Source organism: Macaca nemestrina, chromosome 8 (genome assembly GCF_043159975.1).
Source record: "Macaca nemestrina isolate mMacNem1 chromosome 8, mMacNem.hap1, whole genome shotgun sequence".
Classification (NCBI taxonomy): Eukaryota; Metazoa; Chordata; class Mammalia; order Primates; family Cercopithecidae; genus Macaca; species Macaca nemestrina.
In genome coordinates, this window is record NC_092132.1 from 120,671,613 (window position 1) to 120,686,204 (window position 14,592).

At 44.0% G+C, this 14,592-nt stretch overlaps 1 long non-coding RNA gene and 1 pseudogene across 1 annotated transcript in view; both read left to right on the forward strand.

The window, feature by feature from the left end:
- Window positions 1–6,321: 6,321 nt before the first annotated feature.
- LOC105476630 (homeobox protein VENTX pseudogene) lies at window positions 6,322–7,118 on the forward strand (annotated as a pseudogene).
- A 26-nt stretch (window positions 7,119–7,144) lies between these two features.
- The window catches only part of LOC139355873 (uncharacterized), a 106,625-nt gene continuing 99,177 nt past the window's right edge, over window positions 7,145–14,592 (forward strand). The window contains exon 1 of the long non-coding RNA XR_011607112.1: window positions 7,145–7,281. This is a non-coding gene — a long non-coding RNA (uncharacterized lncRNA). The remainder of the gene's footprint in view (window positions 7,282–14,592) is intronic.

The window sequence follows — 14,592 nt, forward strand, 5'->3', positions numbered from 1 at the left end:
CTTGAAGCCAGGAGGTAAGTGTTATTAATGCATTTAGTTGTGCTTCTTCCTTCTGTAGTGTCTGAAGGATAAGCAACCTCATCCTATAAGACACAGAAAGGTTCTCTGTACTGAGTCACGGATAATGAAAATATGGTCAACATAAATGTAAATTCTGCTTTCTTTCAAAAAGAAGAAGAAAAAAGGGCTTCTCCCACAATGACATGCCCAGCATCAGAAAAGCAGCAAGAAGATGGTATATGAAGTGTGATTTCAATGAGGCTGGCTCTAGAGCCTATCTACGTGAGTTCAAACCTCAGTTCTACCACATTCCAGCTTTGGGATCAAGGGCATGTTACTTAACATCTCTGGCCTTAGTCTAATCATCTTTAACGTGGGAATAAAAACATCCCCTACCCCATATGTTTGTCATAAGGATTGATGATGGACACTTGGAAAGACACAGCCAGAGCCTGTGTACATGCTCCACAACAGGGCCTGAGCCCACTGCAACAAAAAGAAAAATGCCAAGTGGGAAACACTGGCACTCCTACTGATGAACCCCTCTTGCTGTGAATCCTACCCAAATTCCCTCAGTGTGATGCCCAAAAGTCTCCCATGTGCTAGACTTTTCCCTCTCGTCCCTTTCTTAAAACTTACTCTTGGCTAGGCACAGTGGCTCACGCCTGTAATCCCAGTGCTTTGGGAGGCCAAGGTGGGCAGATCACGAGGTCAGGAGTTTGAGACCAGACTGACCAACAAGGTGAAACCCCGACTCTACTAAAAATACAAACATTAGCCAGGTGTGGTGGCATGTGCCTGTAATCCCACCTACTCGGTAGGCTGAGGCAGGAGAATCGCTTGAACCTGGGAAACAGAGGTTGCAGTGAGTCAAGACTGCGCCACTGCACTCCAGCCTGGGCAACAGAGCAAGACTCTGTCACAAAAAAAAAGGAAAAAAAAAAACTTACTCTTCATTGAATCTCTTTCCTCTTGCCATAAATGGGTGATGACTGGAGAAGCTGGGTGGTACAGGGTACCATTGGTACAGGGTGTGAAAGCACACAGGGAAGCTGAGGAGGTAATTTCAGTTCTGACTCTTCCATGTCCAGCCGTGTGATCCAGCAAGGTCATCCTACCTCCCAGGATAGCTTCCTCATGGGTGAAATCAGAGGACCAGACTAGATCAAAAACAGCCCATGCCTGCAATGGGCCAGAGAGTTAACATGTTCGACTTTGAGAGCTCTGTGGTCTCCTCACAACTTCTCAACTCTACCGTCGGAGCAGGACAGCAGTCACAGACAATGCAATGAGCGTGTCTGTGTTCTAATAAAACTTTTCTTACAAAAACAGGCACTAGGCCACACTTGGCCTGTACAGAGCTTATTATTGTACAAATATACTATATATACATAAAAAATATATATAGTATACTATAAATATACAAATACACTTTATATTATGTAGTATAGTTATAATTAATCTGGAGAACTAATTTAATTCATAGTTAATGAAGTAGGTATGAAGTGTGATAGATAAAATAGATAATATATTTAGAATTATATATTTCTATAAATTAAGTTCTATAATTTATATGTCCACCACCTAAACCCACAACCATGGTACCATAACCAATCTCCCTGGGCAGTGACCCAGGGCTGACTTTTAGTCTGTCCTGAGGTCACTTTAACCTCTTCCAGGGAGATGCAGCCATAGGCTGACATAGTCATTCAGCTGCCTCCATGCAGAACTGTACCTGCACTAGCCCAGCCAGACAAGGAAGAGCTACTTATAACATGCTCTAGGTCCCTTCTAGAGGAGGCTCCCTTTGGCAATAATAATAAATTGGTGGTTTTCATCTCTGTAGTAGAGCACTTCAGAACTTATATCATTTCCTCAGTGATCTATATTAGAAAACAACCCAGAAACCAAGAAATCATACGATGGCATGGCTTGTAAATGTTATGCCCACTCATCCCAGAGTGAAGAAATCTCTCTTGCATCTCCCCAATCAATTTAATTCATTTGACAGAAATCATTTTATCCATCATTGACATGACCATTTATTTAAACATCTTTTATACTGATTTATCTCTAGAGGAAGGGAAACTTGTTAATTCTTAAAGGTATCATTTCGTATAATGTGCCCCCTGTTCTGCCAATTATATCCAGTGCCATGGCTTCCTCTGGTATCAATAACTATCAGCCACTCAGTGGACCGCTGCTTGCAGCTTCCTTTCTGAGCTGTCATTAGAAGATCCCTGACTTGGGGCTGACTCACAGCAGTTGCTGTTAACTGCTGCGGCCACCTTCGTGCATCTTTTGAGTGCAAGTCTACCTCCTGGCATCACTCTGATGCCTTTCCCGAGGCTCCCCCTGCATTCCATCCATAACATCAACACTATGATTTTTTAATTAGCTCTATGAAACATACATTTGAAACCAAATCCCAAAAGGAACTGGGTCTCATAGAATAAAGTAACCTGGATGCCCATCTGGAAGAACCATCGGAATCCTAATTTCTAGCGTGACCATAGTCAGGCAGCCAACTGAACCTTCTGCCACTGGCATCTTCCTACACTTCCACAGGCCCTGCTAAGCTGCTGCGTGGAAAGGGGCTTTTCCAGTCCCAGTTTTCTACCTTCCTCTTGAGTTAAGGAGAACAGAAAGGGGACCACCTGACCAAACCCTGACTAAGGGTAAATGATCAGACCTTTAGGGATAAGTTTGCCAGTGATTGTGGTTCCAGCTGTCTTATTAGGGATTTCTAAGGCACTCTCAAGATTCAAAACCAACAACTCTTGGAGGTTCTCAGTGTCCAAGCAAGGGTTAAATATATCCATACAACTCAATATCAGCCCAAGGCCACAGATAGCCCAAATAGCCTCTGCAGGCATCTACTCTTTAAGGAGGAATCACATTAAGCTCTGGTTCTTCCCTCTACTCTTAACAGAGTCTCCCTACTTAGGAAAACTCCACAGAGGTCTTCATTAGCAATGACTCAGGAAATACTTTCTGCTCTATATCCCTGAAGCTGAAAAATGATGCAAAAATCTCAGAAACATAACAATGGAAAATTTCAAAGCAGCAATCTTTATCCCATGGATACTACCCAGTTCCTGAAGAGCAAGCAGTCTGTTGCAGGAAAGACAGCTGTACTCTTGAGAGAGAGAGAGAGAGAGAGAGAGATACATACATACATACATACATACATAGGCAGGCAGACAGATGACAGATGGGCATACAGACATAGACACAGATATGTTACCAGAAAGCAGTCCCAATCCAGACCCCAAGAGAAGGTTCCTGGACTTCACACAAGAAAGAATTTGGGGTGAGTCCATAGAGTGAAAAAGCAAGTTTATTAAGAAAGTAAAGGAATAAAAGAATGGCTACTCCATAGGCAGAAGTGGCATGGGCCACTCAACTGAGTATACTTACAGTTATTTCTTGATTATATGCTAAACAAGGGGTGGATTATTCATGAGTTTTCCAAAAAAGGAGTAGGGATTTTCCAGAACTGAGGGTTCTTCCCCATGTTAGACTATATAGGGTAACTTCTGGACATTGCCATGACATTTGTAGACTGTCTTTGGGACATTTGGGAGCATCTTCTAGCATGCTAATTATTATAATTAGTGCATAATGAGCAGTGAGGATGACCAGAGGTCACTTTCATCACCATCTTAGTTTTGGCCAGCTTCTGTACTGCATCCTGGTTTATCAGCAAGGCCTTTGTGACCTGTATCTTATGTCAGCCTCCTATCTCCTCCTGTGGCCAGGAATGCCTAACCTCCTGGGAGTGCAGCCCAGTAGGTCTCAGCCTCATTTTATCCAGCCCCTATTCAAGATGGAATCACTTTGGTTCAAATGCCTCTGACAGATATAGATATAGATGTTGATATATACAAATACAATCCTTATGAAATACCTGAAGACAACGTATAAATGATTTCAGATCAAACAGAAATACAGAAAATATGGCATCAACATCTAGTTCCCAAGGGGACTGAGAAAAAGAAAAACAGCCTCTTCTCTATGTCTTAATGTACAATTACAAAAAATTCCATACAGCCTGCATCAATTAAGCTCCTTCTATGTACCTGGCACCAAGCTAAGAGATTAATGAACATAGTTCCTGCCTTAAAGGCTTCCCAATCTAGCTGAGGAGAAAGCCACACCAATAACCATAATATAAAGCAGACTATAATAAGTGCTACAATAAAGATACAAAAGTGCAGAAAAATAATAGGGCTGTTTGCTTTGTTTTTTCAAGGACCACAAATTTTAAAAATTTACCAAGGCATCCAGCAAGGGCAAGGGCTAATTGGCAATCTTCAGAGCTTAGCAACAACAAATGAAATGAAAACACGACTCTCATTCCCCAAAATAAAACACACTGAATTATGGCGACAGATACCTTCTCAGTTCTCCTGAAAATGATCTCAATGTCTCTTCTGCATTTATGACCTGAAAAACTCTGTAACAATAAACAAAAGTCTGGAGAACAAACCAAAATAAAGAATAGAATTACCATCTTTTCCCTCATCATGCCCTTATCTCTACCTCAGCCTCCCAGTTCATTAAAGGTGCCATTCCTTGCTTTGCACAACACAAAGACTTGCCTATGGGCCAATTTGAAATGACTCAGGATAACAGCCTTCTGAAAACACTTAAAAGTATTTACTTCCCACATCTATGTATCCCACAAACAAGTGTTAAACACTTGCTGAGAGCCTTATACAGTGCCAGATTCCGGGATCAAGAGAACAAGATGTGGTCTCATCCTTGATGAACAAGACAGTCCAGAGATGACGGGAGGGGAGGAAAGAACAAATCCATCAACAAATAAGGACATTTGAAAGTAGTAAATGGTACTGTGGCTCACACCTGTAACCCCAGCACTTTGGGAAGCTGAGGAAGGAGGATCCCTTGAGCTCAGGAGTTCGAAACCAACCTGGGGAACAGAGTAAGACTCCTCTACAAAGAACAATGTAAAAAATTAGTGCATGCACATAGTCTTAGCAACTTAGGAGGCTGAGGCAGGAGGATTGCTTGAACCCAGAAGTTTGAGGCCACAGTAAGCTGAGATGACATCATTACACTCCAGTCTGGGCAACAAAAAAGTAGGCCAGGTGCAGTGGCTCATGCCTGTAATCCCAGCACTTTGGGAGGCCGAGAGGGACGGATCACCTGAAGTCGGGAGTTCGAGACCAGCCTGACCAACATGGAGAAACCCCGTCTCTACTAAAAATACAAAAACAAAAAAAATCAGCTGGGCGTGTGGCACATGCCTGTAATCCCAGTTACTTGGGAGGCTGAGGCAGGAGAATCGCTTAAACCCAGGAGGCAGAGGTTGCAGTGAGCAGAGATTGTGCCATTGCACTCCAGCCAGGACAACTAGAGTGAAACTAAGTCTCAAAAAAAAAAAAAAGTAATAATGCTCTACTGATTTTATGTCCAAGGTGTTAGAGGAGCATCCACACACTGTTTCTTATGCACAGCGGCAAAGAAAGAAGCCAGTAAATCAAATATTTTAGAAAGAGTCAAGTCATCTAGTATATGAAGTCTGGCTTCTAAGAGATCTCTTATTCCTAGCCGCTTCCCTCTCCAATTCATCTTGCATTCTACCACTGGGTCAATACTCATAAAGTTTACTTCTAATTGTATTAATCCTCTGCTCAAAGAGTTTTAATGCCTCTCCTCTTAACTATCCAGTGAAGTCCAGGCTCCTTAGCAATGCACCCAAGCATTCCAAAATTTAGCCTCAGCCTGCCACTCCAGCTTTGCCTTTTTATTCAGTAAATATCAATTAAATGTCAAGCATGGGAGACACTGGGAAAATCAAGAGATCAGAAATTAGTCAAGATTCCTAATTTCTTTGTAGAAGGGAGACAAATTAAGCAAGCAAACAGAAAATTTCAAATGGAGTCAAGTGCTATGAAGAAAATAAAGCAGCGCTAGAGAATGACGGGGGTGGGAGACCACTCTACCATGGGTGATTAGGAAGAGCAGCTGAGCATGAGACATTTAAACGGAGACCTGAATAACGAGAAGCAAGCCACATGACCCTCTAGGGGATGACTACGTCAAGCAAAGGAACCAGCCAAGGCAAAGGCCCGATGGAACTATGAAGAGCAGGGTGGGTAGAGCGTCAGGAACAAGGGAGAGAATGGTGTGAGACGAGATTGGAGAGTCTGGACCACGTAGGCCTTATGGCCCATGGATTTTTAACCCCACGTATGATGAGAAACCATTAGCAGGTTTTAAGAAAGGCAGCAGGTGGTGGGTCCTGTGCCTGACCAGCCCCGCCCGGCCTTCCCTCAGACCCACCTGACCGCCATGCGTCTCTCCTCCTCCCCACCTCGTGGCCGGCAGCAGGCCTCCAGCTTTGGCTCCGTGGACTGGCTCTCCCAGAGCAGCTGCCCATGGCTGACCCACACCCACAGGCCTACTTATGTCTCCCCGGGGAGCCTCCCTGGACCGAGCCAGACATCCAGCACGCGAGAGCCCCCTCAGGCCGTCAGCATCAAGGAGGCTCGGTCCTCAAATCTGCCTGCGCTGGAGAGGGCCGTGGCTGGCTTAAGAAGCCAAACCCCTGGCGGGCCCCCTGTGTCCACACAGCCTTCACCACCAAGCAGGTCCGCACCTTGGAGGGCGTCTTCCGGCACCACCAGTACCTGGGCCCTCTGGAGCGGAAGAGGCTGGCCAGGGAGATGAAGCTCTCGGAGGTCCAGACAAAAACCTGGTTTCTTTTTCAAAATCGCCAGATGAAACACAAACAGTAAATGCGGGGCTCCCAGCTGAAGAGCCCCTTCTCGGGGTCTCTCCACGCGCCCCCGGCTTTCCACTCACCATCTTCTGGCCTTGCCAATGGCCTGCAGCTGCTGTGCCCTTGGGCACCCCTGCCGGTCCCCAGGCTCTGATGCTGTCCCCTGGCTCCCTTCTGTGGTCTCTGCCAAGTGGAAGAAGATGCCCTAGCCTCTGCGGGGGCTTCCTGCTACGGGTAGCCTCTGACGTACCACCCCCCAAGCCCAGGAAGTGGCGTGCGTACGCTGGAACCAGCCCTGTCCACCGGGCCCTAGGGCCTGTGTGCTCGGCCGGAGGCGGGGGGATGCATTTTGAGGATGCACCTCTGACTCCGTTTCCCACACACGCGGTCTGTGCAGATCGCACCTGGCGCCTACCTGGAGGACTCAGCTATTCTGTTTTGTTTACATCGTGGCGGCACCTCTCACCCTGACCCACGCAAAGGTTCTGGAGCTTTCTGGAGAATATATTTATTAAAGCCACCTCTTCACTGTAAGTTACCAAAAGGGTCCGTTTAGGAAGTAAATGCAGGGGCAGTGAACAGAGTCAAACGCAGAAGTGGGCTTGTTATGGGTGAGGCTTTCAGCATATGATAAAAGGATAATTTGTTTTTTAAAAAATGTTGGAAAGACTGGTTTTCCAGTTGGAAAAAGTAAAGTTTGTAAGCTTTGTGTGTAAAACAGAAAACCATGAAGGATTGGAAGGGAATGCAAGTGTCGTGTTTATAACCTTGGGGTTCGAATCCCTCTTGACAAGGACACCAAAGCTGGAAAGCAGGAGGGAACAAAGGTGAAAATTAAGACGGAGTGCTGGGGCCCTGCATTGCGCTCTAGGCCGTGAGTGAGCCGGAACTGTGCCCGCAGCCTGCTGGGGGCTGCTCTTCTATGGTCAGGGAAAGTAGGGCGGCCGGGACCTGTGGCTGTGTCTGGACTGAAGCCGTCTCACATGTCCCCACTCTTCAGCATGTGCCCACCTGTCCCGCTCCTCGCAGCAGCCTCGGGACAAAACAGAATGACTCAAGGACAGCACTTCCTGCAGAAAATCTCGAAGTGCCTAGAATGGGAGGCACAGGAGCCCTTCCCGGGGAGGACTCTCCCTCACTGATGGAGCATTTTTGGTGCAGACTCCTCACCGCACGAACCGAACCTTAGACAAGCACGCATCCATGCATGTCGCCCCAGAGTGCCCAGGAGGCAGGCAGCGCGGGGCGCCCAGACAGACGGGTTCAGCCTGCAGGACTGAGAGGCGACCTGTGAAACCGACCCAGGCATCCCAACAGGAACAAAAGGGTGGTCCTGTGGCCGTGTCCACAGCAAGTTCCACTTTCCCGTTACTCATTTCTGCCTTGTTGGAAGTGTTAACAACCAGAAAAAAAAAAAAAAGAAAGAAAAGGAAAGAAAGGAAGCAAGCTAATGTGATATTCAGCCTAAATGGGTCAGCTACCCTAAGAAGAAGAGATTGGACTGGGGCAAGGGACGAGGCAGGGAACTCAGTTGGAAGCCCCTGCAGATTTCAAGTGAGATATGGAGGTGGCCTGGACCAGAGTGACAGCAAGAGAGATGGAAAGACATGAACGGAGGCATGATATGCAAGAGGGGTAGGATTCTACAAAATCTACTCTAGGATCACGTGTGGGAGGCAAAGGAAAAAGAAGAATGAAAGACTTAAGAGATTACATCAAGATGTGTGGCTGGAGCAAGTAGGCAGATAGTAATGTCAGTTACCTAGTTCCCATCATAGCTTTTTCTCTGCCCCAAAACACTCCAACCCCTTCTAACACTTCTAGCCCCCAAGTACTCTAGAGTCAAACTAGATAATTTGTCACCTCTCGAGCACAACTTACCCTTTTCACATGTGCTTCATTGTTCATTTCCCTTATTCCTGCATTTTTTGGAACTCCAGACATAATTCAAGACTCAAAAGGAGTGTTATATTTCCTGAACCTGTCTGCTGAAATTACCTCTTCTATTCACAAGCAATACCTCTTTATACCTCAATTAGCCACCTTATATTAATTTACTGTGCCATATGCGATGGTCTGAATGTGTCCCCCAAAATCATATGTTGAAACTTAATCATCAATTTGATAGAGAGGTGGGGCCTTTAGGAGGTGATTAAGTCATGAAGGTGGGAACTCTTACAAAGGAACTTTATGCTGGGTGCAGTGGCTCAAACCTGTAATCTCAGCTACTAGAGAGGCTGAGGTGAGAGTATCACTTGAGCCCAGGAGTTCCAGACCAGCCTAAGCTACATAGTGAGAGCCTCTGTCTCTACAAAATAAAATAAATTAGCCAGGCATGGCGGCACATACCTATAGTCTCAGTTACCTGGGAGGCTGAGGATGGCTCAAACCCCAGAGTTCGAGGCTGGAGCGAACTATTATTGCACCACTGCACTCCAGCCTGGACAGCACAGCAAGACCCTGTCTCTCAAAAATAAAAGGGGCTGGGCATGGTGGCTAATGCCTGTAATCCCAGCACTTTGGGATGCCAAGGCAGGCTGATCACTTGAGATCAGGAGCTCAAGACCAGCCTTGGCAACATGGTAAAACCCTGTCTCAACTAAAAATTAAAAAAAAATAGCTGGGCGTGGTGGTGCACACCTGTAATCCCAGCTACTTGGGAGGTTGAGACAGGAGATCACTTGAACCCGGCACGTGGAGGTTGCAGTGAGCCGAGATCACACCACTGCACTCCAGCCTGAGCAACAGAGTGAGACTCCATCTCAAAAAACAAAACAAAATAAAATAAAAGGGCTTGAGGAAGTGGGCTCACCCTTTTCCGTCCCTTCCACCACATGAGGTAAAAGGCACCATCTTGGAAGCAGAGCAACCCAGCCCTCGGCAGACATAGAATCTGCCAGTGCCTTCATCTTGGACTTCCCAGCCTCCAAAACTATGAGAAATGAATTTCTCTGGCTTATAAATTACCCAACCTGTAGCATTTTGTTATAGCAACACAGATAAACTAAACATGTATGCCACTCACACCCATAAACCCTAAACCTCATCTGTGACCGGTCTTTGTAACTCCCAGTAATCCTTGTAACTTTTGTAGCTTTGTAACTTTGACCTTTGTAACTACCAGGAATCTTTGCATCCACAAATATGTGTAGCCGAGGATAGGGATGGTGCAAATACTATTGACCCCTAAGCTTTGTTTAATTCCTTGGCCCTATACTGCCTTAGGCTAATTCTTTTTTTTTTTTTTTTTGAGACGGAGTCTCGCTGTGTCGCCCAGGCTGGAGTGCAGTGGCCGGATTTCAGCTCACTGCAAGCTCCGCCTCCTGGGTTCACGCCATTCTCCTGCCTCAGCCTCCCAAGTAGCTGGGACTACAGGTGCCCGCCACCTCGCCCGGCTAGCTTTTTGTATTTTTTAGTAGAGATGGGGTTTCACCGGGTTAGCCAGGATGGTCTCCATCTCCTGACCTGGTGATCCACCTGTCTCGGCCTCCCAACGTGCTGGGATTACAGGCTTGAGCTACCACGCCCGGCCACCTTAGGCTAATTCTTATGGAGAGTTTGGAGGTTGTTTCATTTTCTAGGTGAGGGGATCAATTTTGAATAACTTGTCTAGGTGAACACAAGGGAGCCTGGATTAGAACTTGTATCCTAGGGGTCTGACAATAGCATAGAGAGTCACATAAATAACATATATTTCTTCTTTAAATCTCTACAACCAGCCTGCACAGGACCTTATTTCATCAAGTCTAAAATGCCAATTCTAAGACCCAATATTATTTAATGGAACACTGTTTAAAAAAGTGAAGTCAGTTGAACTTTTGACGCATGCTAAAACACAACCATCATCAGGGTAGCCTGATTCCAGAGATGTTAAATGTGAGAGAATAGAAAGGGTGCTTTAAAATCCCTACTTTATAAGTGAGAAAACGGAGGCTTAGAATAAGCAACGGCCCCACCTCAGACACGAGGTAAGTGGCAGAATATCTTTTTTTTTTTTTTTAATTTAAGTTCTAGGGTACATGTGCACAACGTGCAGGCTTGTTACATATGTATACATGTGCCATGTTGGTGTGCTGCACCCATTAATTCATCATTTACATTAGGTATCTCTCCTAATGCTATCCCTCCCCCCCCACCACAATAGGACCCAGTGTGTGATGTTCCCCTTCCTGTGTCCAAGTGATCTCATTGTTCAGTTCTCACCTATGAGTGAGAACATGCGGTGCTTGGTTTTCTGTTCTTGTGATAGTTTGCTGAGAATGATGGTTTCCAGCTGCATCCATGTCCCTACAAAGGACACGAACTCATCCTTTTTTATGGCTGCATAGTATTCCATGGTGTATATGTGCCACATTTTCTTAATCCAGTCTGTCACTGATGGACATTTGGGTTGATTCCAAGTTATTGCTGTTGTGAATAGTGCCGCAATAAACATACGTGTGCATGTGTCTTTATAGCAGCATGACTTATAATCCTTTGAGTATATCCCCAGTAATGGGATGGCTGGGTCAAATGGTATTTCTAGTTCTAGATCCTTGAGGAATTGCCACACTGTTTTCCACAATGGTTGAACTACTTCACAGTCCCACCAACAGTGTAAAGTGTTCCTATTTCTCCACGTCCTCTCCAGCACCTGTTGTTTCCTGACTTTTTAATGAATGCCATTCTCACTGGTGTGAGATGGTATCTCATTGTGGTTTTGATTTGCATTTCTCTGATGGCCAGTGATGATGAGCATTTTTTCATGTGCCTGTTGGCTGTATGAATGTCTTCTTTTGAGAAGTGTCTGTTCATATCCTTTGCCCACTTTTTGATGGGGTTGTTTGTTTTTTTCTTGTAAATTGATTGAGTTCTTTATAGGTTCTGGATATTAGCCCTTTGTCAGATGAGTAGATTGCAAAAATGTTCTCCCATTCTGTAGGTTGCCTGTTCACTCTGATGGTAGTCTCTTTTGCTGTGCAGAAGCTCTTTAGTTTTCTTTAGTTTAATGAGATCCCATTTGTCAATTTTGGCTTTTGCTGCCATTGCTTTTGGTGTTTTAGACATGAAGTCCTTGCCCAGGCCTATGTCCTGAATGGTATTACCTAGGTTTTCTTCTAGGGTTTTAGGTCTAACATTTAAGTCTCTAATCCATCTTGAATTAATTTTCGTATAAGGAGTAAGGAAAGGATCCAGTTTCAGCTTTCTACTTATGGCTAGCCAATTTTCCCAGCACCATTTATTAAATAGGGAACCCTTCCCCCATTTCTTGTTTTTCTCAGGTTTGTCAAAGATCAGATGGCTGTAGATGTGTGGTATTATTTCTGAGGACTCTGTTCTGTTCCATTAGTCTATATCTCTGTTTTGGTACCCGTACCATGCTGTTTTGGTTTCTGTAGCCTTGTAGTATAGTTTGAAGTCAGGTACTGTGATGCTTCCAGCTTTGTTCTTTTGGCTTAGGATTGTCTTGGCAATGCAGGGTCTTTTTCGGTTCCATATGAACTTTAAAGCAGTTTTTCCAATACTGTGAAGAAAGTCATTGGTAGCTTAATGGGGATGGCATTGAATCTATAGTTTACCTTGGGCAGTATGGCCATTTTCACGATATTGATTCTTCCTATCCATGAGCATGGTATGTTCTTCCATTTGTTTGTGTCCTCTTTTATTTAACTGAGCAGTGATTTGTAGTTCTCCTTGAAGAGTTCCTTTACATCCCTTGTAAGTTGGATTCCTAGGTGTTTGATACCCTTTGAAGCTATTGTGAATGGGAGTTCATTCATGATTTGACTCTCTATTTGTCTGTTACTGGTGTATAAGAATGCTTGTGATTTTTGCACATTAATTTTGTATCCTGAGACTTTGCTGAAGTTGCTTATCAGCTTAAGGAGATTTGGGGCTGAGACAGTGGGGTTTTCTAAATATACAATCATGTCATCTGCAAACAGGGACAATTTGACTTCTTCTTTTCCTAACTGAATACGCTTTATTTCTTTCTCTTGCCTGATTGCCCTAGCCAGAACTTCCAACACTATGTTGAATAGGAGTGGTGAGAGAGGGCATCCCTATCTTGTGCCAGTTTTCAAAGGGAATGCTTCCAGTTTTTGCCCATTCAGTATGATATTGGCTGTGGGTTTGTCATAAATAGCTCTTATTATTTTGAGATATGTTCCATCAATACCGAATTTATTGAAAGTTTTTAGCATGAAGGGCTGTTGAATTTTGTCGAAGGCCTTTTCTGCATCTATTGAGATAATCATGTGGTTTTTGTCTTTGGTTCTGTGTATATGCTGGACTACGTTTACTGATTTACATATGTTGAACCAGCCTTGCGTCCCAGGGATGAAGCCCACTTGATCATGGTGGATAAGCTTTTTGATATGCTGCTGGATTCGGTTTGCCAGTATTTTATTGAAGATTTTTGCATTGATGTTCATCAGGGATATTGTTCTAAAATTCTCTTTTTTTGTTGTATCTCTGTCAGGCTTTGGTATCAGGATGATGTTGGCCTCGTAAAATGAGTTAGGGAGGATTCCCTCTTTTTCTATTGGGATTGGAATAGTTTCAGAAGGAATGGTACCAACTCCTCCTTGTACCTCTGGTATAATTCAGCTGTGAATCTGTCTGGTCCTGGACTTTTTTTGGTTGGTAGGTTATTAATTATTGCCTCGATTTCAGAACCTGCTATTGGTCTATTCAGGGATTCAACTTCTTCCTGGTTTAGTCTTGGGAGAGTGTAATTGTCCAGGAAATTATCTATTTCTTCTAGGTTTTCTAGTTTATTTGCATAGAGGTGTTTATAGTATTCTCTGATGGTAGTTTGTATTTCTGTGGGGTCAGTAATGATATCCCCTTTATCATTTTTTATTGTGTCTATTTGATTCTTCTCTCTTTTCTTCTTTATTAGTCTTGCTAGTGATCTATCAATTTTGTTGATCTTTTCAAAACACCAACTCCTGGATTCATTGATTTTTTGGAGGGTTTTTTGTGTCTCTAGCTCCTTCAGTTCTGCTCTGATTTTAGTTATTTCTTGCCTTCTGCTAGCTTTTGAATGTATTTGCTCTTGCTTCTCTAGTTCTTTTAATTGTGATGTTAGGGTGTCAATTTTAGATCTTTCCTGCTTTCTCTTGTGGGCATTTAGTGCTATAAATTTCCCTGTACACACTGCTTTAAATGTGTTCCAGAGATTCTGGCATGTTGTATCTTTGTTCTCATTGGTTTCAAAGAACATCTTTATTTCTGCCTTCATTTCGTTATGTACCCAGTAGTCATTCAGGAGCAGGTTGTTCAGTTTCCATGTAGTTGAGCAGTTTTGGTTGATTTTCTTAGTCCTGAGTTCTAGTTTGATTGCATTGTGGTCTGAGAGACAGTTTGTTATAATTTCTGTTCTTTTATATTTGCTGAGGAGTGCTTTACTTCAACTATGTGGTCAATTTTGGAATAAGTGCAATGTGTTGCTGAGAAGAATGTATATTCTGTTGATTTGGGGTGGAGAGTTCTGTAGATGTCTATTAGGTCTGCTTGGTGCAGAGTTGAGTTCAATTCCTGGATATCCTTGTTAACTTTCTGTCTCGTTGATCTGTCTAATGTTGACAGTGGGGTGTTAAAGTCTCCCATTATTATTGTATGGGAGTCTAAGTCTCTTTGTACGTCTCTAAGGACTTGCTTTATGAATCTGGGTGCTCCTGTATTGGGTGTATATATATTTAGGATAGTTAGCTCTTCCTGATGAATTGATCCCTTTACCATTATGTAATGGCCTTCTTTGTCTCTTTTGATCTTTGATGGTTTAAAGTCTGTTTTATCAGAGACTAAGATTGCAACCCCTGCTTTTTTTTTTGTTTTCCATTTGCTTGGTAGATCTT